Below are 22,423 nucleotides of genomic sequence, written 5' to 3' on the forward strand. Positions count from 1 at the left end.
AGGCTGTCAGTTTGACAATTGAAGAATTAACTGTCAAGTCGTCCTCCAAAAATGTTATAACGAACGCTGTTATTTCCACACATATTTTACTTATTTTCACTTTATCTCCAAGATAATCTTCAAAACGGATCAACACAAACACTCCAGCATTTTCCCAACAATATAATGACAAAAAGAAAACAAACCCAGTTCCTTGAAAGTTAGTATTTTTAACGATAAGACTATTCATAGTTGCACAATGAATGTCGAGCACAAGACCCGAGGCGGGGCCGTACAATGGCGAGAAAATGTTTCTCCCTTGTTTTAAAACGTAATAGAACGAGAGCTAGGGACTGGTAGAACTGTTTTTTGTGTTAAAGCTTAATCTTGGAGTGTGCAACCTTTTTTCAATGGGATATCAACGATTAAAAGATACTAAGTTACTTAGTTTGACTGAAGATTCCCATGCCCAAGCAAATAGAAAAATCGAACTTAACACAATATATTTAATGGGTTTTATATGGTGGTTTGCATTATGTATGTATAACGATAACGCCGACTTCACCAATCTGTGTTAATTCAACACACATCGTTTTGTAAATACATGATGCAATTCATCATTAAATACTTTGTGTTAGGTTTTCTTTTTAATTTCTTTCAAAGACTACTTCAGTCAAACTTCTTAAACACCAACAACAATCTTTCACACCCATTGTTAGATTTCATTGGACTACAAAGTCTGAAATCACCAACCCGCATTGAGCAAGCGAGGTGATCAATGCTCAATCCTTCTCCGTGTGAGAGGAGGCCTGTGCCCAACAGTGGGACGATAAAAAAGGCTGTAACAGTAACATTGTAAGATCATCATCATCATCCTCCGAGCCTTTTTCCCAACTATGTTGGGGTCAGCTTCCATTCTAACCGGATTCAGCTGAGTACCAGTGCTTTATAAGAACCGGCTGCCTATCTGACCTCCTCAACCCAGTTACCCAGGCAACCCGATACTCCTTGGTTAGACTGGTGTCAGACTTCCCGTAACGACTGCCAATGATGTTCAATGACAGCCGGGACCTACAGTTTAACGTGCCATCCGAAACACAGTCATTGGTGTCTAAGATATACTGAGAAAGAACATACAAACTTAGAAAAGTGGCATTGGTGCTTGCCTGACCTGGAATCGAACCCGCGCTCTCATACTTCAGAGGTTGGTTCTTTGCCCACTAGGCCACCACGACTCCCTGCGACACACGACTAAGATATGTAGATGCACACAAAGTTTCATCCTTTATAAACTACACAAGGTCTTACAGTCTCTAGCTCTTGAACTATAACAGTGGACCGTTGAAGTTTTTCTTTCTTCCACTTTGATTTAGACGACAAGCTTTCAGTTGCCGACTGTTTGTTTAGAAATAAAGGCGACAAATGAATTTTGTTTGCAACAGTCGAGCGTAAGGATTGTTTGTTAGACTGAACTGGTTTTACGACATACAAAGGTACTATTATTTACTGGGAGTGTGTATTTAATGGGAATACCGAAATACTTCGAAATGTTTAATTTCTAATTTAGATTTTCAGATTTTTTGATGTCGAGAAGAAATAAGCAATGCTTAATAATTTAAATATAAAAAATTAAATAATAAAGAAAAAAATATTTATAAAACCAAATCTATTATTATGTTGAAAATCGAATGCCATTAATCCATTCACACAAAAATAAGCGTTGAATAACAACAGAACCATTTCCAATTTTGAATTTGAATTACAAAAAGTTCCGCACCTCGAAATTTTAAAATTGGATCCACACCACAAACAACACAATCCAGTGTTGCCAGCACAATAAAATCTGATATACTTTACACCGCTAACGAGCTCTCAGCGACTAATCTAGTTTCCTACAATACGTGAACTGCACTAGTAAATAATGCATATAGGGGACAGAGCAAAGAAAGATAAGCGGAGATTCCATAATACAACAGGTAGGTCAGGCGCCTTCTTCTAGGTCACACACACGGTGGGCAGGACCAAAACGAGCAGTTAAGAGTGCACTTACGAGGCGTTCGGGTTCTTTGAGACATCTGACGACGATTTTTGGTATTACAAAAAATGGTCGGGTCCAAAGATGGCGTACAATGACGAAGACAGTAACGTTCCTCGTCCTCCTAACACCCGCATTGTAGCGCGCTTTCTTAGGAGATTTTCCGCTATAGCACCTCCGCTGGTCATTTAGTTCTCCATGATATAGGCCAATTGGATTGTCTGTCAGTCTGTCAGGCTTCCTGCAACGACTCACTAATGTGACAGCTGTCTATGCACATGCAAAGGTTATTCGTTATTGAGAATTTTGATTCCTACATTATAGCATGCATTATTTAGTTGCAATTATAGTGTCGAAGGTTTCAATCAATTTTTAACATTTGTGAAAAGTTACGACACGAAATAGATTGGGAGTGCATCCTCAAACTATCCAATATGGCGGTGTATAATTTCGGTTAGTGGAAATCAAAGTTTATTTCATTTAAATTGGTTGATGCTGGGTTCAAAACTTCCTCTGCTGTAGTTAATTGTAAAATCTTTAAATCTGATCCTTAAAAAAAAGCTAAATAGTTTGACCAAGAAGGAGTGTTTGCGAAAAATAAAAGCAAAACGTTCCATTCTTCACAGAAAATGTAATACGTGGTTGTTCCAGCGAAACGAAGGATTTTCCGTAAAAACATTAGTTACAGAAAACGTTGAAATTGCTGCAAATTTTTACAACTTAACGCTGCAATTTTACCAGCTGCGCTCTATAATAAATTGGCTGCCCGTTGTTATTTTAGAAATTTTAATTTCTACTATCGTTATCGCATCTTTTCAATTTTGAGGTCAGCTATATTGGTAAATGCTGCTGAATGGTCTTATTTCACGTAGAGTAACTTTTTGGTAACTCCTCAGCCCAGTAAGACTGTTACATCTACATTTAGTACCATGCTTACCCGTTACGATACAATGTTGAGAAATCGTGGACCAATCACTGTCATGTTGGCTGCAAGCATATAAAACAAAATAAAACGACTGGACAACCTATTCACTATCGTCTAGGCTGACATGAAGCGCACCAACTGGGTACCGAATTTAATGTATGAGACGCACTTTTTGGTATTGGGACTCATCTTTCATCATAGACGAGCCACTGCTGGGCACAGGCTTCCTCTCACAGAGAGAAGGTTTGAGCGTTAATCACCAAGCGAGCGCGTGCTCAATGAGGGTTGGTTTATTTTGGCCATGTATTAAAAAGATTTCCGAAATACAAGCTTTTTTCATGTAAACGAGCTCATATTACAAAATGTCGGTTACTTCATTAGTTTTTCAAGAACGACGTCGTTGTATCGCGTCTGAATTTTAATGGCGGCTCCGTCGGCTGCCTCCGCAACAATCCGCTGAGAATGTGAAAAGTTAATTAGCTCTGTCCTTTGTTACATGATTTTGGTACATTTTCCAGCGTATTGGAGCGTTTATTTAACCTTGTAATATGTGAAGATTTTAAATGCAAAAATCGAACGTTATTTTCTTATAATTCGAGTGTACACTTGCGCAAAATAAAGTTATATTTTCTGACAATGTGCCTTCAACTTAGGTTATTTCTAGTAAAACGAGGGACTAGTTGTGTCGTTTCTTTCATACTGAAATGAGAAATTGTATGAAATTGTATGTAACACATTATTGGTGTATTTTTCTTTAAAAGGTACATTGACAACATAATACAAATCTCGACTTCGTAAACGCCACCAACAGCTCAAAACCTACAGATCAGTAACTATCAAAATCTCTCTCAAACAAGACCACGCATACACCCAACGCATTAACCAAGTAACCATGTCCCGGGAGCCATGTTGTTCTAACCCGTACGTCATCAGTAGTAATATCATCGGCTCTCGCAGCTAAGCCAGCCGATACCGACCGAATACCGCTTGCAAAATACAAATGAACCTCCTTCTGTTTACCATAGACTGGATTAGTTGAGTAACGAGTTTGTATAGCGGGTATCATTGTCTGTGGTGCGTTATTAATTTTGGTATCTGTTGCAGTGGCTTGGTAGGACTGTAGTGCAATGTTAATGTTTGAATTAAGAACTACTAAAGGTTTCGAAATTTAAGTACGTAATTATGCCGCCATATTTGATACAGCTTTGTCGAGTTAAAAATAAAATCAGCAATATCCTCCAATTTAATATTCCCGAAATCTTAATCAAAATCTTTTATTAAATCTGCCCAAAATTGTACGATACAAATAATATTAAATTAATATTAAAGCAACATTTCCCCTTAACCATTAACAACGTAATTTAATTTCTAATTCGCTGTTTATTGGATCGGGTCCAATTTATTAGGCAAACATTCATTCCGAGCAAGTTTCGCATAAATTATGTTCTGGCGCAAATTCATAAAACTTCGATAACAGATTGGCATTTGGTATTGAGGTTCGTTCAGATCAGATATTGAACACAACTACTAGACATGTCGCGTGGCGAACAAATAAATGTTTTCTTATACCCTTTATAAACCTAGCTTCCTCAGTAGTTCTTAAATGGCTAGCTCAATAAATGGGCTATCTACAAATGAAATAATCTTTCAAATCGGCCCAGTTGTAAGCTAGTTAGCGTGTCTGTGACAATCGGTCAAAGATTAATTACATACCTACTTACTTTTTTCACTAGATAGCATGAAAACTATCGTCTGCCAGTGTCTGCCATGTTATGTGCTAGTAGATGTGAACGAGGCTTTAAACCTCTCCAATGGCTATCGAAAGCGTTTGCATTGATAATAACGCACTTAAAACCAGCCAGTTTATTAAACGAGAAAATTGCTATTAAATCCGGTTTATTCCAGATTTAAACGTTAAAACATTGGTCGAAATAGCCGCATATAATTTATGCTTTAGTTGAAAACAGATAATAATTTAATGTTGATTTATTTTAATGACATTAATGTACTTATCGATAGAGGTTTGTTTGGGAATTAATTTTAGTGTTCTGATTAAATATTTACTTCAATTTCGAACTGAATCAGTCAATTATGCGTATTTATTTAGGTCCATAGCATATTTTTGGGAAACATCCGTTAATTCATGGAGTCAAAGGTCCTAACAAGTTACGATTTTACAGTGCACAACACGACATAGAAAACGTTGCGACTTGTTTTATATGTTATCAATATTAATAATAACACGCTGCGGCTGAACTCCATTAAACAGATCAATAATTAATTACCCAAATGGACTTACTGAATCAGACGAAAATAATTAAGTGGCAACACCAGCAACAAGGGATTATCATTTACAATCTGTTCACAACACTCGTTAATCCATTAAAAAACAGTTTCATAATAACGAAATAAAGAGTAAACAGTTTATATACTTACAAACTAATTGATTCCTTTGAACATTGCATATGCTCGGCGTTTCTCTGAGGGATCGCATCAGAAATGAGGTAATCCGTCAGAGAACCAAGGTCATCGACATAGCCTACCGAATCAGCAAGCTGAAGTGGCAGTGGGCTGGCCATATTAGCCGAAGAACCGATAACCGTTGGGGTAAACGAGTTCTAGAGTGGAGACCGCGCCTCGGCAAACGTAGTGTAGGACGTCCTCAGGCACGGTGGAGTGATGACTTGCGCAAGACGGCTGGCAGGAGCTGGATGCGAGAAGCCGAAAATCGATCTCAGTGGCGTGCACTTGGAGAGGCCTATGTCCAGCAGTGGACTGCGATAGGCTGATGATGAACATTTCATTGTAATTCGGAAAATGTCGCGACGCTTGGCCGGCCGCCATATTGTTATCCAGATAGTTTGTAACATAACTTTTCGCAATAAAACGAGCACCAAAACTGATAGCTAACTAGTTATTGTGTGATGTGATATATTAAATTATGTTTTGTATTGTTGGGTCAGACTTTTACTTTGATATTGAGTTTTTGGGACGAACTCGTCACAACATACTCAGCTGTGTCACTTTTGGTATGTAGGACAAAATTAATATAAAAGTCAAGACGGACATTTAGACCAGAATGTGACCAGACACTAGCTTCTGTTAAACACGTGATGTCTTGGTAACAGTCTTGCTGCCTTTTACACAAAGGTATGGCATATGGTAAAAGTATCTTTCTTATGAAATATCAAGCTTGGCCTAATAATTTTAAGCTTATAAAGAACCAAAACATTATCCCCAAACGTAACTTGACCTTGAAATATTAACACAAAGATTTCAAGTGAAAACGTCAATTTGCAAAACGAACGCAAATCGAAGGAGGGTTTGACAGGTTTCTAATTAGCCGCTGCGCAACTGTCAATGTCAAATCTACTTGTCTATGTCTATGGCACCCTCTTTTGTCAGTTTGACAGCTACCCATAGACTTGTGAATGCTTTAGGCCAGTGATTTCGTTACAATTAATTAAGATAAGGATACTGCCTCTGTTATGACTGTTTGGTTACTTAATACTATTGTTTTAGTTGAGATAATTTGACCCAAACTATGACCGTTGTGTTAGGGCAACAATTAGTTTTAATGGCGTCCGCCTGAGGGACTAATAAATAACCTAATGTAACAGTCAAAATAAGGTTCTATTTCTCTTCTGAAATAAGATTCTAATGATTTTAGTTATATAAAAAGGCTGCTACTTCACACCGACTGTGACCATTGTGTATAGAATCTTAGGCGGCAACAATTAAAACCGTATTTATTCTCTCATATTTCAGCACACCTGTGCCGCGTAATTCCGCCAAAACATTTCCTATTCCGGTATTAAAACGTTCTCAGATTCGGCCCCGAAATTTACAACAACGTAATTACAGATTACGGCATAAAAGAAAAAGGGAGCCTTCCATTTTAAATGTCGTTTCCCTCAAAATGTTGCCATTTGTAATAAAACTTTCCACGGCGCGGTCAATGGCAACTTTTTGAATTTCTTCATGCAAATTGGTTTTGGGCGCCATTGCGTCTATTTGCATCGTCATTTTTCATCGGCCCCAAATGGCAAGTAATACATTTAGATTGCTCGCTTCTCAGACAAATTGTCGCCAATTGTATATTTTTGTAATTTGATGATATCATCTGGGGTTGCGGCGTTTATTTCTAGGGTTGCCACTTGATAAAATCAAGGGAAGACGCTACTTAATCAGAGCATTTTCCAAAAAATGTGGGGATACAATTCCAGATTAGGAATTGTATTTTGAGACCAATGACTGAATCCTCTATTCAGTTAATGAAAACATTTGAAAAAACCTTGACTGTAGGTAAACTCTTAAAATACAACATCGTACTACCTTTTACCTTTCGCAAATTCTAATGAAAGCTTTAAAACAATAGCCCAATAAGTTATCAAGTCATCATTTACAAGTCAGCCTGAGCTGTAAATAGGCTAGCCTATTTGTTATTCAAATTGGACGGACGATCCCGCAAGATATAACTTGAAAACAACCCTTTGGGGTAAGTGATGGCCAGCAACTTTATTTTACGTAGAAATAAGTTTCTGTGAAAATATGTAACCTTGAAAGTTCAAAGAAGAAACATACTATTGAAGAAAAATTGCGATTGAATTTACGTATGATATGATATGACCCCTCCCGCTGTGGGTGCAGAGTGAGGGAGTGTCAGACTCTTACTGACTAAAACTCGTTCCTTCTTAAGTCTTTTATGTATCAGGGCCGCGGTAACTCTTTCGAACAATCCCGCAGCACGTATCATGGAAACTTAAATAAATACCTATCTTCATACTATTTATTTTATTTAAAGAGTAGTGCTCGAAACTTCATGAGCTTCATCCATCTTTAAATAAACTTTAAAGCATCAGGAAGTTTTCTCAAACTTCTTTTGAGTAGTAAATAAAATAGGACCATGAAAGCCAAACTAAACCAGTTTGAACTAGTTTTTACTATCGAGACGTAATTTAATTAGGTACTACTTCGAAAGCTTCGGATAAGTCCAATGTAATTACTTACCTACTTCCAAGTACTTATTCCTATTTACTCCTACACACTTCGAATACTGAAGGAGAATAATCAAAATGCGTAAGAAATATGTATAAATATTATAAAAAAAATAATATCTAAGTAGCAGAAGTATCTTTTTAAGAACGCTTGAGAGGAGCTTGACTGACTTAGAAGAAAGAAGAAAGAAAGAAAGAAAATCAGTTTAATTGCGCAAAATATAAGACGCATAAGTGCCCCTAACAAAATGAGCATAATATGGATAAAAAGATAAAAAGAACATAACACAAATTTAAGGGAAAATATGCGTCCTAAAGCGCGCAATACGGCCCTCGCTCAGCATAATGCTGCGACCCGAAACGAGATAGAGTCCCAGCGCTGGTTTTCAGCGATAGCCGGTGCTACCGCGATGACGTCAACCGGTGGAACTAATGTATAAAATAAATAAATAAAAAATACCTACTTAACTTTGCATGAATATTGTGATTTGTGTTGTGATGTGAACAATGTGAACTTGTGTAGTGGGTGGATGTATAGTGTGTTTTCAGAAGAGGAGATTGACAGTGTAATATTTGACCACAGATAATACATATAATACGGGTTTGACCATAGTAATATAGGTTTTGACAATGACAGATGACAGCAAGTGAAAAAGTCAACAAGAAGAAAAAAAACAATTAAATAGTATAATATCAACAATGAACAACATTTGGAAATTAATATAAATTATATTCGTATAAGTGGGTTGGAAGTATTATATAATAATTATAACCTGGAGAAATTCTCATAATTTGAGAAGGTGAGAAGCAGAGGAAGAACATCAAGCCCAGACACAGCTTAACTCCAATAGAAGATTGGATTTCAAAGCAGCCCACACTGAAGGAGATTCCTGAACCAGAGCAAGTATGCCATGACCCATGAGGTATGAAATAATTTTCATGTGCTATGATTGATTTGTTCTTATAATAGTGTTTTTTTTAGTTGATATTTAAATGAGCCTTTTGTTTTCAGGCATCGCAATGGTGGAGGGAGGTCATTCCAACAGTGTGTGGCCGCAAACTTGAAAGACCCTCTGAAAGCTGTAGTACGATGCATCGGAACAACAAGAGGACAAACAATGGACCGAATACCATGCTTTAGCTGGTTATGTTTCCATGTTAGCTTTTTGTAGAGATAATTCGGTTTTTCCGTTCTAATTGTGCCGAACAGTAAACTAGCCAAATGTAGCCTCCACCTAGCAGCCATTTTTAACAAGTTAAGTTCGTTAATGAATGGTGTTACATGACTTCTGCGAGGAATATTTACACAGAAACGAGCACAAGCATTTTGGATCCGCTGGATGACATGTACAGTTTTTGAAAGAAGGCATGGTCCATATACTACATCACAATAATTTAACTTTGATAGAATAAGACTGTCTACAAGTTGTTTGCGCAAGGGAATAGCCAGGTATCTTCTTATTCCATATAAAACCTTTAACCTATAAAAACAGTTACGAAGGACATTGCTAATATGAGACTCAAAACGCAGCTCGGGATCCATAATCAACCCAAAATTGCAAGCCTGTTCCACTCTCTCAATTCTCTCACCCATGATTACTAGTGCAGGATTGGCTGACAAAATTGAACGCACTTGGTACCTAGAACCCAAAACCATAAATTTAGATTTCAGGGGGTTAAGAACCAGAGAGTTTTCCTCCGACCATACAACCACTCTATTCAAATCCTCATTCATTTTCTTCACAGCTAATGATGTCTCCTCTATCTTGAAAGACATGTATAATTGGATGTCATCAGCATACATATGGTAGTTGCAATTTATAAATGTCTTTGTGATATCCGCACTATATAGGATGTACAGCAAGGGCCCCAAAATCGACCCCTGAGGGACACCCCTGGACACGCGGAGGGGGGAGGATGACACTATTGAGCCATCCTCCTTATGCATCTCTACATATTGAGACCGACCAGAAAGGTAGCTTCTAAACCACTCTACTGCATCACTGTCAAAGCCATAAAAAACTAACTTGGATAACAGTAGTGTGGTGTTAATTGCATCGAAGGCACGGGAAAAGTCTAGCAGCGCCAAAATTGTACCCTCCCCCCTGTCGCGTGCTTCAAGGATATTCCCCACCACATCAGCCAGAGCTGTTGCAGTACCCCTACCCTGTCTGAAACCCGATTGCAAGTCCGGAAGAATATTGTTGGCTTCGAGATATTCTATCACCTGAGAGTGGACAACCCGTTCAAGGATTTTAGAGAGGCAAGGCAGTATACTAATAGGTCTCAAGTCCTTGGTACTAACCGGATTATTGTTTTTAGGTATAGGACGAACAATAGCACATCTCCAGAGTTCAGGGAATGTACTTGTGGTTATGGAACGGTTGATGATGTCTGTGATGGCTTGTAGGGTAGTTGGCAAAGTAAGGGATAACATATCGAGGCTAATACCATCGACACCTTGTGCATTAGACCCCAGGCTCTTAATTATCCTGTACACAACTTCAGCGTTAGTTGTTGTGAGTTTGAAGGAGGCGTCACTAAATCTGCGAGCCTCAAAATAGGTCTTCAGTGACTCATTGTGATGACTGCTACCCGGCACATTAAGGAAAGCAGCATTAATTTCTTCAGCGTTATTGAAATGACCAGGTAGCAATCTTTGCTTGTGATCTGGCAACACATCAGACTTCAAGTTGCGCCATAACAGTTTCGGGTCTTTAATATGGTCATTGATACTTTTGGCGAAATATGCCGTTTTCTCGCAAGCCAGTGCCGTTATCGCTTGATGCTTAAGGTCAAGATAATATTGCTTGTGTGCAGGTAGCTTAGATTTTCGATACCTATCTCTGGCCTCATCCCTTAATTTCGAGATTAACCGAATATTGTCAGTTATCCACGGAGTGGGGCGGGTTTTAAATGTCTTACTTATAAGAGGAGCATGTATATCAAAAAGCTGGTTCATAAAGAAACTAAATGTTTGCACCATATCATTGACATCACTCATGTCGCTAACGGAGTCCCATGGTATAGTTTTTAAATCCACACTGAAGTAGTCGTCTAGTATGTCCTTAAGCGGACGATATATGACTGTTCTAGGTATAGACTTAGGCTTCTTAAGAACTGTCTCACAAGTTATGAATGAGTGATGGCCAAGCTCAGCAATATGATTTACTCTAACATCACGGGTAGGAGCATCTGTGCAGATTACATCAATAAGCGAGCTACTATTGCCCACAAAATGTGTGGGTGTTTGAACCAGCTGATTGACATTTAAATATCCGAAAAAATCGGTAAGTTCTTTCGTCTTAGAGCTACTAACTTCCAACATGTTAACATTGAAATCCCCCAACAGAATTAAATGATCATAGGGGGCCAAACCACTAATGCTAGCTGACAAGGCGTCAAGAAAATGCCGCAGGTCCAACCATGGCGGGCGATAGGCAGTGCCAATGAGTAATTTTTTTTTATTAATATTTAGGTTTAGCCAGAGCTGCTCAACACTGGGATGTTCAGGATGAGCTCTAACGCGCGCAGCAATTCCATTTTTAATGTAAAATGCGACCCCCCCGCCCCGACCCCCGCGTATAGATATAGGACGTGGTATGTGCCTGAGTTTGTACCCAGGCACACAAGGCGCTCGGTCTTCCTGACCCTCGCGCAGCCAAGTTTCGTTGATGGCCATTATATCCACTGAATAATTGCCCATGGCTATCAAGAAATCATCCTGGTTAGTCCCGAGCGAACACGCATTCAGCAAACCAAACTTAATACATTTAGTCGGAACCATTTGTGTGTGTCAGTTGTGTATTATGTATAGTCATGTTTCTACAAAGTATGTAAATATGTTTGTTAAGTGAATATGGTGCAATTATATGTGAAAATGAACTGTTAGTGTAATAAATTAATTGTAAATAACTAGTAATAACTTGTAGATAACTAAGAATAATTGTGTGTGGTGTATGTACTATGAAAATGTTTTTTGTGAAAGAGAGTTTGCTAAAAAGTGTATTTTTATGTAGTGTAGGAATATATATAAGTATCACTTGTGACTCACCATACACGACAGCTAAAATTTGAAGTCCCACATAGAAATAGTTTTGACGCATATTTTCCCAATTACAAATACTAGATAAATATTTACAAAATAACAAACATAAATAGTAAACCCATTGTTTAATTGACAGGTCCAAAAATCCTTGTGATATCCTCGTCAGTGCGGATCCTTTGTGTGGAGTCACCAGGTGTCTTCCGTGCAAGTATGCGGCCGCGTTTAGTCCACACAAATCTCCAATTGAAGTGGCTAGCTGCGTCACGCGCCTTCCGAAACAACCGGCGATTTATTTTTAATAAATAAATAAATCTTAGTGAAAAACTGAAGTGTATATGTATAGGTTAAATAATATAAAAAATAATTCATAGATTTACGGAGTCTTCTACCAAAAAGTTGGTATTCAAACTATCAATATTGAAAGTCTACAAAGAGATAGGATAGACTTATAAATTATATTAGATAGGCCTCCTCATATAGCATCACGGTAATATAAACATGACGAGGTCGTTGTTACGATCGATTAAGCTCAGTTTATATTAAAGAAAATGCGAGGGGACCATCCGTCATGAGCGGAGCGGACAGCGATTGTGAACATAAAGGAAAAAATATGGATAGGGGTAGTGGAAAGGTCTAGTTTTCAATGTATTTGAAGGTGTTTAGTTAGAGTAGAGATCTTGCGATGAATATTTATGTTGAATTAGATCTGGATATCTTTTAATTTTTCAGACATACATCTATACTAATATAATAAAGAGGAAACATTTTTATTGGTTTGTTTGTACAAAATGCTCCGAAATTTCTGGATCGATTTGAAAAATTCCTCTACTTTTGGAAAGCTACACTCTTCACACATACAGGCTACATTTTATCCCGGTACTGGCAGTAGTTCCCACGGTTCCCACGGGAAATTCATCAAACCTTAAACTTTTTAAGAGGAAGCCTAGTTCTATTTCTCTATTCTCTTTTTCAATTCTTGTGACAATGTGACCATAGCTTAATTTGTCTCGAGAGTAGGTACAAGCAGTTATGTCTCGGCACTAAACTCCAATGATCCTTGACGTCGTAAGGAATCACATTGACGACATTACCGTGCGTTTCGTTTTACGCGAGCACCATGTAATTAAACACGATAAAACATTATGAAAAATATATAGCGCAAATAAAAATCTACTTTAAAATATTTTAAAATATTTTTGTCGTTTATTCGAAGTTAATTTTAATCTTGGTTCGTGAATTTTTGCTAAGAACTTGAAAGTGCTGATCTTATCTATGGACACTTTGAGTTTAGAAGTTTTAAAGTTCCTTACGTTGCAACACCAAGCGCGTCACATGGTAGATAAATATTTTTAGCATTTTGTTGAGAAATTCAGGTTTTCTATACAAAATTTTCTCCTTAGAAAATTATTAGTTTTTGGTGAAAATGTGAAGTCTACTGGAATAAGATATTATATTTTATTATTTTCAAATAGGTATGTATAGTCTAATACTTACTTCTTAGGACAACAGGATAAATTGATAAGAATTTATGACGAAGTTACACCAAGGCTATAATTTTCGACTTAATCTTACAAATTGTTATGTACATAAGTATGCAGATTGCGATTTATTTCAAGTGGTTTGTATTAATTTTATTGCATTTGCAGCTTGCACCTGTTTAACTACGAGTAGCTGTTAGTTAAGTTCTTATTGATTTATAAGTACCATCTGCACTATTTTCGCAGTCATTTCGAGATTAAATCAATAACAAGTTTACGTAAAATCATCTACGGAATTGATAATTGTAAATAATACGTGCATAACTACTTTCTCGCTGAATAGTTGTAATTAGGAACATGCTTTCACTAATTGGGCAATGACAGATGCAACGATTTAATACAAAATTACTATTTTTTTGTTTCTACCTGAAAAATATTATCTTATATACCTAATAATTAAACAACACCAATCTAAACCAGGCTAGAAGCTGTTCCAGATCTTATAATGTAAACGTCACCTACCATTGTGCCGACATAGATTATTAATATTTATAATGTGCCATTCTTCGGTGGAAGCAAATGAAGCGAGAAGTATCCGCGAGTCACGTCGCACGTTACGCGTCGGTAGCCGTGTCGTTTGAACGTATTCGATTTTGGAATATTATTTTAGACAATATGCGTTCTGTTTTTGAAAAAAATTGGTTCTCTAGAGATAATCCACTAGTTCAAAAAGAAGTTAAGTTTTGTTTAAGAGGCTATTCTCACTAAGCAGATAGTAAAAAGCAACCTAACCGTCTCAGGATAGGTACATTTTACGGCCAAGGTACGAAAATTTCACAAAAAATGGCACAAAGTAAAAATAAAATAAAACACAAAATAAAATAAAACGAACCTCCTTCCTTGCGGCAAACAAAAATGCAAATACATAGCTCACTTTCCCGATGAAATTGGTACATGAACCGCACAAACAGCCAGCGATCGATTCATTAGCAAGTCAAACGTAGACCTATCTGCTGTGCCAACGAATAATTCCTGAATCGAATGATTCATCGAGAATTGATTATCTCTCGCCATTTGATCGGGAACACAATTACCGATCGCGCCTGTTGCTAACTTAACACCACATGATTTGAACTCGCTTTTTCTGCACGCAAGTGTAAAAATATTTCTTGAATGCGCGTAATTTTTTGAAGGAAAATAAACGCCTTTGTGAAGTAACGAATCGTAATGTAATTCTGTCGGTGTAACATCTTGTCAAATTGTGCGACACAAAAAGGTTGCTGCGAAAAATCTTGAAATGGAAAGACAATCTGTGTAACCAACTGATGAACCATATACCTACGTACCTACATTTGTAATAGCCGTTTTGACACGGTTTCACCCGCGTCCCTGGAGAACTGCTGCCCGTACCGGGATAAAATATAGCTATGTTACTAGGGAAGAGTGTAGCTTTCCAACAGTGAAAGAATTTTTAAAATCGGTTCAGCAGTTTCGGAGCCTTTAGGGTACAAGCCTTTAGGGTTTTGTCTTATAATTATTAAATGTTACTGCTGTTGGTTCTCCAAATATTAAATAAATAAATAAATAACAAACAAAACAAAAAACTGATTCCTCTTTATTACAGAAGCAACAATTATATATAAAACGCCAACAAATCAGACTTTTGATCACAACAAAGTACACCCAACAAAAGAAATGAAAAGGTTCTCCATAGGCCATTTGCCGCTAGATAAGCCTCGAAAGTCCTATTCCTCTTGGACAAACACAAACATAGCCCAAGATCGGGTTTTATTAGATAAAATGCAATTACTCGGACTAGAAGGGACATTGTCGAAATCCTAGATATAAGTATAACCCATCGTTTGAGATTCAAATGAGCTATTGTTGTCTTTCCTCACAGTTTGCAATGGCGATGTTCATTTTTTTTATTTTCTGCTAGATTTAAATGTAAGGAGTCTCGATTCTGCAGCTTTTTTGAGAAGACTTTTGGAACTGGCTGGCTACTGGACTTATGTACTTTTTAATGGTTGTTTATTTTGAATAAATGCTACGCACATTTTCAGTTTTTTTCCGCTTGTGTTATTTGTAGGGCAGTCCAGAGGTGCGATTTGAGAAGCAGTAAGATTTGCGAATAATGACCAACCAATTTTACTAAACGTTTTGCAAAATACAGCAAACGAGCGAAGTTTTATTTGCCAAAAATATAAGCTACAGTTATTCAGAAGCAGAGGAAACGTGGATAAAATAATAACAATGAGCATTTGGCTGACCACTGGAAGCGACAGACCGGTGAAGTTCACAGCTTGTCCGAAACTATGAACAAACAACTAAGCCGGGAAAGTTGAGTCGCTAGTTCCGAATACGATATCTGCGTTTTATGGTTTCGAAAATACTTTCATGTGCATAATTATAAGTTGCAAATAAATGTCCCGCTGTTCAGAAATTCCATAATGCTTTTGGAAGAATATTTGATCGGATAACATCTAACATCCTTATACATATGTATGTATTGGTTTTTAGTGATAAGACCGCCAATTGTACCTATACTTGTGTTTCAAATTCCCAGTGTTGTGTAACAATATGGTTTACAATAAAGAATATCTATCTACCTACATTACGACTATAAGTGTCTTCATCTTCCGTCTGCTTAATATCAAACTTCAACGAACAGAAAACTACAGAATTTAGAAATTTAGAAATTTATTACTTTTTTCAAATAAATATATGAAAAGTAAATTAGCTTTGCATAGAAGAAAATTCCTAATACGTCGATTCAACAAAATAAATCATGTAAATAAAACATATACTCGTTAAACAGACTTATAAGCATATTTTTAATTGGCTTTCAAGTTGAAAGCGAACATATTGCGTGGTAGTAAAATAATTAATCCACCATTTGCAAATGCTATCAAGTATTTCGCTATTCTACAGGCAATTAGCGTGGGTGTTTTTGTAACAGCCAACTACAAAACATGACGGCATTATAAATTGGAGTTACGTTTTAATAGAATTGAAGTACTTAGCCACATTTATCATATTGCTTTAGGACTTGGTTTGAAGCATTTTATTGATCTAATATTATATTATTTGGCGGTTAGACTGGAAGCCGACCGCAACATAGTTGGGAAAAAGGCTCGGAGGATGGATGAAACGCCCGAGAAATAGTAAGGGCTTCTATAGATGCCATTTATAAATATCTTGTCATTTTTTGGCTTCCTTCTTTGTCGGGCTGAGCATTAAAAAAAGTATCTTTTTATTTTTGACACTCGTCTTTTTTAACTTGTAAAGTTCTCAACGTCAAATACGTTATTAAACCTATCTTACGGAACCCGAGCAGTGTTAAGGGGTGTGAAACCCATGTAACACGAGCTTAACCCTTCGTTAGACAGATCACTTAACACAGGTTAAGTCCGCCTTAACCTGTAGCAATGGAGGGTTACCATACGAAGAAAAAATATAACAGAAGGTACAACATAACAGATGCGGGATTGTTCGAAAGAGTTACCGCGGCCCTGGTACATAAAAGGCCTACGACGGATCACGACGGTTTATAGTCAGTAAGAGTCTAACACTCCCTCAACGCTGCTAACACACAGCGGGAGGGGTCATTTGATGATTTTTGACGTCGTTAAAGAAAGGTACAATATTGTGGGTTAATATCACGGAGGAAGGAAAAATAGAGGAGATTTCATAAGAAAGGTAGGTCAGGAGCCTTCTTGTGGATCACGGTAACATACGGTAGGCGTGATCTAAAACTAACGAGGCGTTCTAGTTACTTGTCAAATCACGACCACGGTCGATATTGACAAGTGACAAGCAAGTTAGCTTTATGTCAAAGTTATAATCGAACTGTCAGGTCGTTTGTTTACAAAATAAACTGCATTTGAAATTGCTTTTACAGCTGGCTTGATGGGATATGTCCGAATAATTGCCTGCTAGTTGCGAGTTTGATATACGCGCTTTCCGTGACTGATTTGTGATCATTTTCAAACGTTCAGTTGATTAGTTTTGTAATCAAACGCTACTTGATGTTGATATCTGAGTGCCATTGTCACAAGTGGGATTACATAGTAATTATCTTTCAGTCACATTTATGTCGATGATCAAACTAATTTGCATTCAAAAATTCTTCTATAAACTTATGTCTAATTAATCATCATACTCTTTCTGCCTTTAGTCCAACTTTATAGCCGGCACAGCATATCTTCTTCTTGCATATTGTTCTATCAGAAGTATTTTCTCAAGTATCAAGTATCACGCCGACTTTCACACGATCCATCCATCGTATCTTTATTTAGACCCAATATATCACATCATCATCCTCCGAGCCTTTTTCCCAACCATGTTGGGGTCGGCTTCCAGTCTAACCGGATTCAGGTGAGTACCAGTGCTTTACAAGAAGCGACTGCCTATCTGACCTCCTCAACCCGGTTACCCGGGCAACCCGATACCCCTTGGTTGGACTGGTGTCAGACTTACTGGATTCTGACTACCCGTAACGACTGCCAAGGATGTTCAATTCAATGACAGCTGGGACCTACAGTTTAACGTGCCATCCGAAACAGTCAAAACACAATATATCACATACATTTTCAAAAACGAATTTAAAAATGTAATACTGACCCCTTCCCAGTTAATTGGTGTAAGAACAAAATGGTTCTTCTTTTGTTTATTTTGCGGTTTTTACCCTCGGTTACACTGGTCAGGTAAAACCGCGACTGTCAAGTTAAGTAAGCAAAAAACTTGGGCTTAAACGTTCGCGGGCTTTTCGCGTTTGTAAATGCTGTGTTAAATTATTTCAACGGTTTATACTTGGTCTTGCTACGAACATATACGAAAAAACGTGCACGTTTCATACATACTGTTTGTTAAGCAAGTTAGTGCACTTTTTGTTGTTTTATGTGGAAATTATTAAGTAGATTAGGAAGTGTAGCTTCTTGCATTTTTCTCAGACAGATACCTTACGTCGCCGCGGCAAGCGATGAAGTGGATCTCAAATTAGCTCAAACCATTCAATCGAACACGAACTATATTCTACGTCTATATAATATGTTTTTTTCTAATTAGACGCTTGAAATTAACTTGAATGCTATAAAGACAATATACAAAAAGGTTACAAAACCTAATAAGCAACCTCTAAACATGTAAAACAAAGCACCATCAGACCACGAGTGGGTAGAGCCTCAATATTAAAGTACGTACGCTCATGAAAGCACTTTACATGGCGCGGGAATTTTAATAGAATATCGAACTAGTACTACGACTAACCAGTTTGAAACTTCAGACGTTGTCAGCAAACTGGAATGCTAATTATGGCTGCCACTAACCGATAGTTAGTGAAGGCTTTTAATTAATTAACTAATGTTTTTATGTGGAATGTGCATCGGAATTGTAGGAATTTTCTGTTCAAATTAGATTTATTTTCAACGTTGTTGCAGACTACGATTTTTTTCGTGTGTTACAAGCAACTAAAAGAATTTCAGTGTGAGAATCGAACCCGCGACCCGCAACGCAACAGTTAATGCGATGGACCATTGGATTTTGTGTATATATGTATTCAACTTAAAAAGTTTTGAATAACTTTTTGTTAGATTACATATTTGTCTGATTTTACTGTACCCGGAGGCAGTAATTATTATCTAGTTTCAGGTACTTTCTATTTCAGCTTTCAACGCTACTCGATACTTATTGATAAAACACTCGATATTTTGTTTAGTTTAGCTTTATTTACATTAACTATTTATCTACTATACTACGTATTGTATATAATGTTCGTTTATGGAAGATTAATTGATTGTCTGTCTACGTATTGAATATCCATTTATTACTCTAACTGATTAATATCATTTTTTTACAACGGAAACAGCAAACCTAAGGTTGATGAAGCATTTTATCACAAAAGCATTTTTTTTATTCAAGCTAGATACTTAATAACAAAATCTATCCTATCAAAACTATTTACTATGAAATTAACGTTCAACTCACAAGTACAAGAAAAAAGGTCATTTATGTGTATGTTGTCGGTAAACTTGGAACGAATGACCGACGCCGCTGTATGAAGCTAGTTTTTAATAAAAAGATGAGTGCGTTGTGACGCTAGACTGTCAATGGTTAGATTAGATAGGATTATATCAAGTGTTTTATGGACAAAGTACATGATATATAGCAACGAGATTCTGCTTCGTCACTGAAATATAATTATTTCGGTGGCTGTTAAAACCTACGCGATATTTTAAGTCCATCCGATCTTTCGCCATACTACTGGGCACAGACCTCCTTTAATACATTAACTACAATAACTAATCGTGAAAAGTGTATCTTTCCAACAATGAAAGAATTTTTCAAATCGGTACAGTAGTTTCAGAGCCAATAACACACAAAAAAAAAATCCTCTTTATTATATTAGTACAGATTACATAACCACTTAAAACAAGTCTCAAACAGAACATCCTTATTAAATAAAGTCACAAATAACAAACTAAAACGTTTAACATCACAAAAGCTTTCACATGAAAACCGCTGTAAATCTTGTCTTGTACGTAATATTATTAACTGTGAAACTGAAAGCTGAAACACTAGCTTCTTGCGGCGATGTCGTAATTAATATTGTTACGAACACAACTGGTTTGCAATTAACGTGCCTGCCTTTTAGAAGAACTATCTAAGTACCACTAGGTATGCTTTGAAGAAACATTGTGGTAAAGGTTCTAGCTTCCGTCTGCGGATTCGCCTGCTTTGCTTGGAAACTGCTTAGAGCCAGCGAATTAAAAGACATATCTTTATTCAATGAATGGGAATCTAACAGTGTCTAGACATTGACACAAGGACTATTGGGTATGCCAATTTAGATCCTGATATGAGAACCTTCAAGCAAACAAACACTTCAGCATATGATATTAGGCGTTAGTTATGATTACATATGTATATAACCGTCTAATAAAAAACGAGGCTTTTGTCAATTCGAATGTCTTTATAAATCATTAAAATAAAATCTATGTAATAATTTAAAGTAATATAAAGTCGTACAGTTTCGACGAATTGTGTCATCTTTAGTATAATAGTTTAGTATCTAGTACATTCCTGCACTAAATATTCTCCGCATAGTAATTACGTAACACAATTGCGCTCCATTTCAATAACAATAACTTTCGTTATGACTGTTCTGTTATATAACATTGCTTTATTATATTAAATAAAGTTTTTATTTATTTTATTTATTTATTATCACAGAACTATCCTAGATAGAATCTTAAGAAGCAATATAAGTGTAATTTCACGGTCCATGACAATATGGACTGATTTCTGAGAAGTAAGCGCAAAGTACTTAGGCACGTGGAAACTACTTTTCACACCCGGACAAAATAAAGTCTATGTCAAAAGTGAAAGAATCGTTCAAATAGGTATTTTCAGAGCCTTTACAAAAAAACAAAAAATAATGGTATAGAACCTACAGATTTAATTTAATTTTGACCGTTCCGCAGTCACCACTAGCCTACTTCATAACGTTAAAGTTCATAGTTATAACCACATAATTCTGAAACTTAATATAAGCAAAATGAAACTTTACCCTATCTATTACCTTAGAATATAGGCGTAATATAATTGAAACTTTATAACAAAGGAGTAAGGTATTAATTTGCTCGTTAGCCCCTTAATAATTTGAAGTTAGAGTACCCCACGGAATAAGGAGAGGTAGTGGAGATGCCATAAGGAAGGTAGGTCAGGCGCCTTCTTGTAGGTCAAGCAACGTGCGGTAGGCGTGATCAATTAATAGAGCTAACAAGTTGTTCGGGTTCCTTGACAAATCAAAACCAATCTCTCAAATATTGGATTTAATTGATTGGTGATTTTATTTTGAACATAAGTCATTTAAGGGCGGAGTTAGTAACGTCCCTCGTCCCCGAACACCCGCTTTCATAGGAGATTTTGCGTTATGTCATCTCCGCAAGTCATTTTGTTCTCCATGGAGTGCTCACAGCGATTGCCCTTCGATGTAACATTAGGCCAGAAATCACGGCATTTATCAAGTTAACGGCGTCGGTAACGCTTAAATTGATACTTATATTTCGTAAAGATGTTCTGATACCATAAATATTGAGGAAAAATATGGTTTTGGATGTGATTTTAGCTTCTTATCTTTTGGGGTTTATTTGATATTAGCTTGAATAAGGAAGGCTGTAAAAAAATAAATAAAACTTCGGTAGGTATATGATCATTGTTCCATCACGTAATATTTCTTATTATCTCATCAAAAAAAAAATCTAAAAGTCTACTCTTAGGTGAGAAGACATTGAACGGACAAATGTTAAGTTATATTTTTATTTATGTCGTAATGGGCTGGACAATAGCCGAACTGTATTTGTAAAAACACCGTTAAAATTCGACAGATATAACAGCACCTATGAATGTATATTTTATTTCGATATTTATTTACAAAGTAGTGTTTATTTAGTTACTAAGTACCTAACTTCTTACATAAATAAGTCCAAGTCAACGATTACGCATTTGAAAAAATGATGAGCTAGACCATTTGTCAAACGTCCCGGCTTATACGGGACCACTACTTCTGTGCTTTTATACCTGTCTTCTCGATATACGTGGGATATAAGCCGGACTTCGATCTGTTACCTGAAACGAGAAAACATTATGATCAGTTAAAAAGGTTCCAAGTTTGAGAGAAAATGCTATCGTACTTTGGAAGTTGTGCGAGTACTCATAATTTTGAATATAGGTTTAATATTTGAGTATGTTCCTGTGTAATGTATGTCTTGTAATTTTGTAAGGAGTATGAGTAGATCTTACTCAGAGTTTTAAACATTAACTACTATAATGTAATGTAAATAATTAGGCATTACGAAAATCTAAAAGTTTCCATAATATTCATCGTACCGATTGTATCAAAGAAAAATAATGGAAAATTACACAAGAAAGGAAAAACAAACAATATTTTATGGAATTTTC

The 22,423-nt window shown here is 36.6% G+C and overlaps 1 protein-coding gene and 1 long non-coding RNA gene across 4 annotated transcripts in view; one reads left to right on the forward strand and one right to left on the reverse strand.

Moving 5' to 3' along the window:
* The window catches only part of LOC110377716 (beta-1,4-N-acetylgalactosaminyltransferase bre-4), a 184,244-nt gene that overhangs the window by 63,249 nt on the left and 98,572 nt on the right, over window positions 1–22,423 (reverse strand). The gene's annotated exons all lie outside the window — the stretch shown is intronic.
* On the forward strand, window positions 8,540–12,274 carry LOC135118111 (uncharacterized). Of its 3 annotated transcripts, none has more exons than XR_010277371.1 (3): window positions 8,540–8,859; window positions 8,949–9,386; window positions 12,121–12,274. It is a non-coding gene; the product is annotated as an uncharacterized LOC135118111 (long non-coding RNA). The 3 variants fall into 3 exon arrangements; XR_010277370.1 differs by having other exon boundaries at window positions 8,549–8,859; window positions 8,949–9,093; XR_010277372.1 differs by having other exon boundaries at window positions 8,550–8,859; window positions 8,949–9,080.

The sequence above is a fragment of the Helicoverpa armigera genome, chromosome 18, assembly GCF_030705265.1.
Source record: "Helicoverpa armigera isolate CAAS_96S chromosome 18, ASM3070526v1, whole genome shotgun sequence".
Taxonomy (NCBI): domain Eukaryota; kingdom Metazoa; phylum Arthropoda; class Insecta; order Lepidoptera; family Noctuidae; genus Helicoverpa; species Helicoverpa armigera.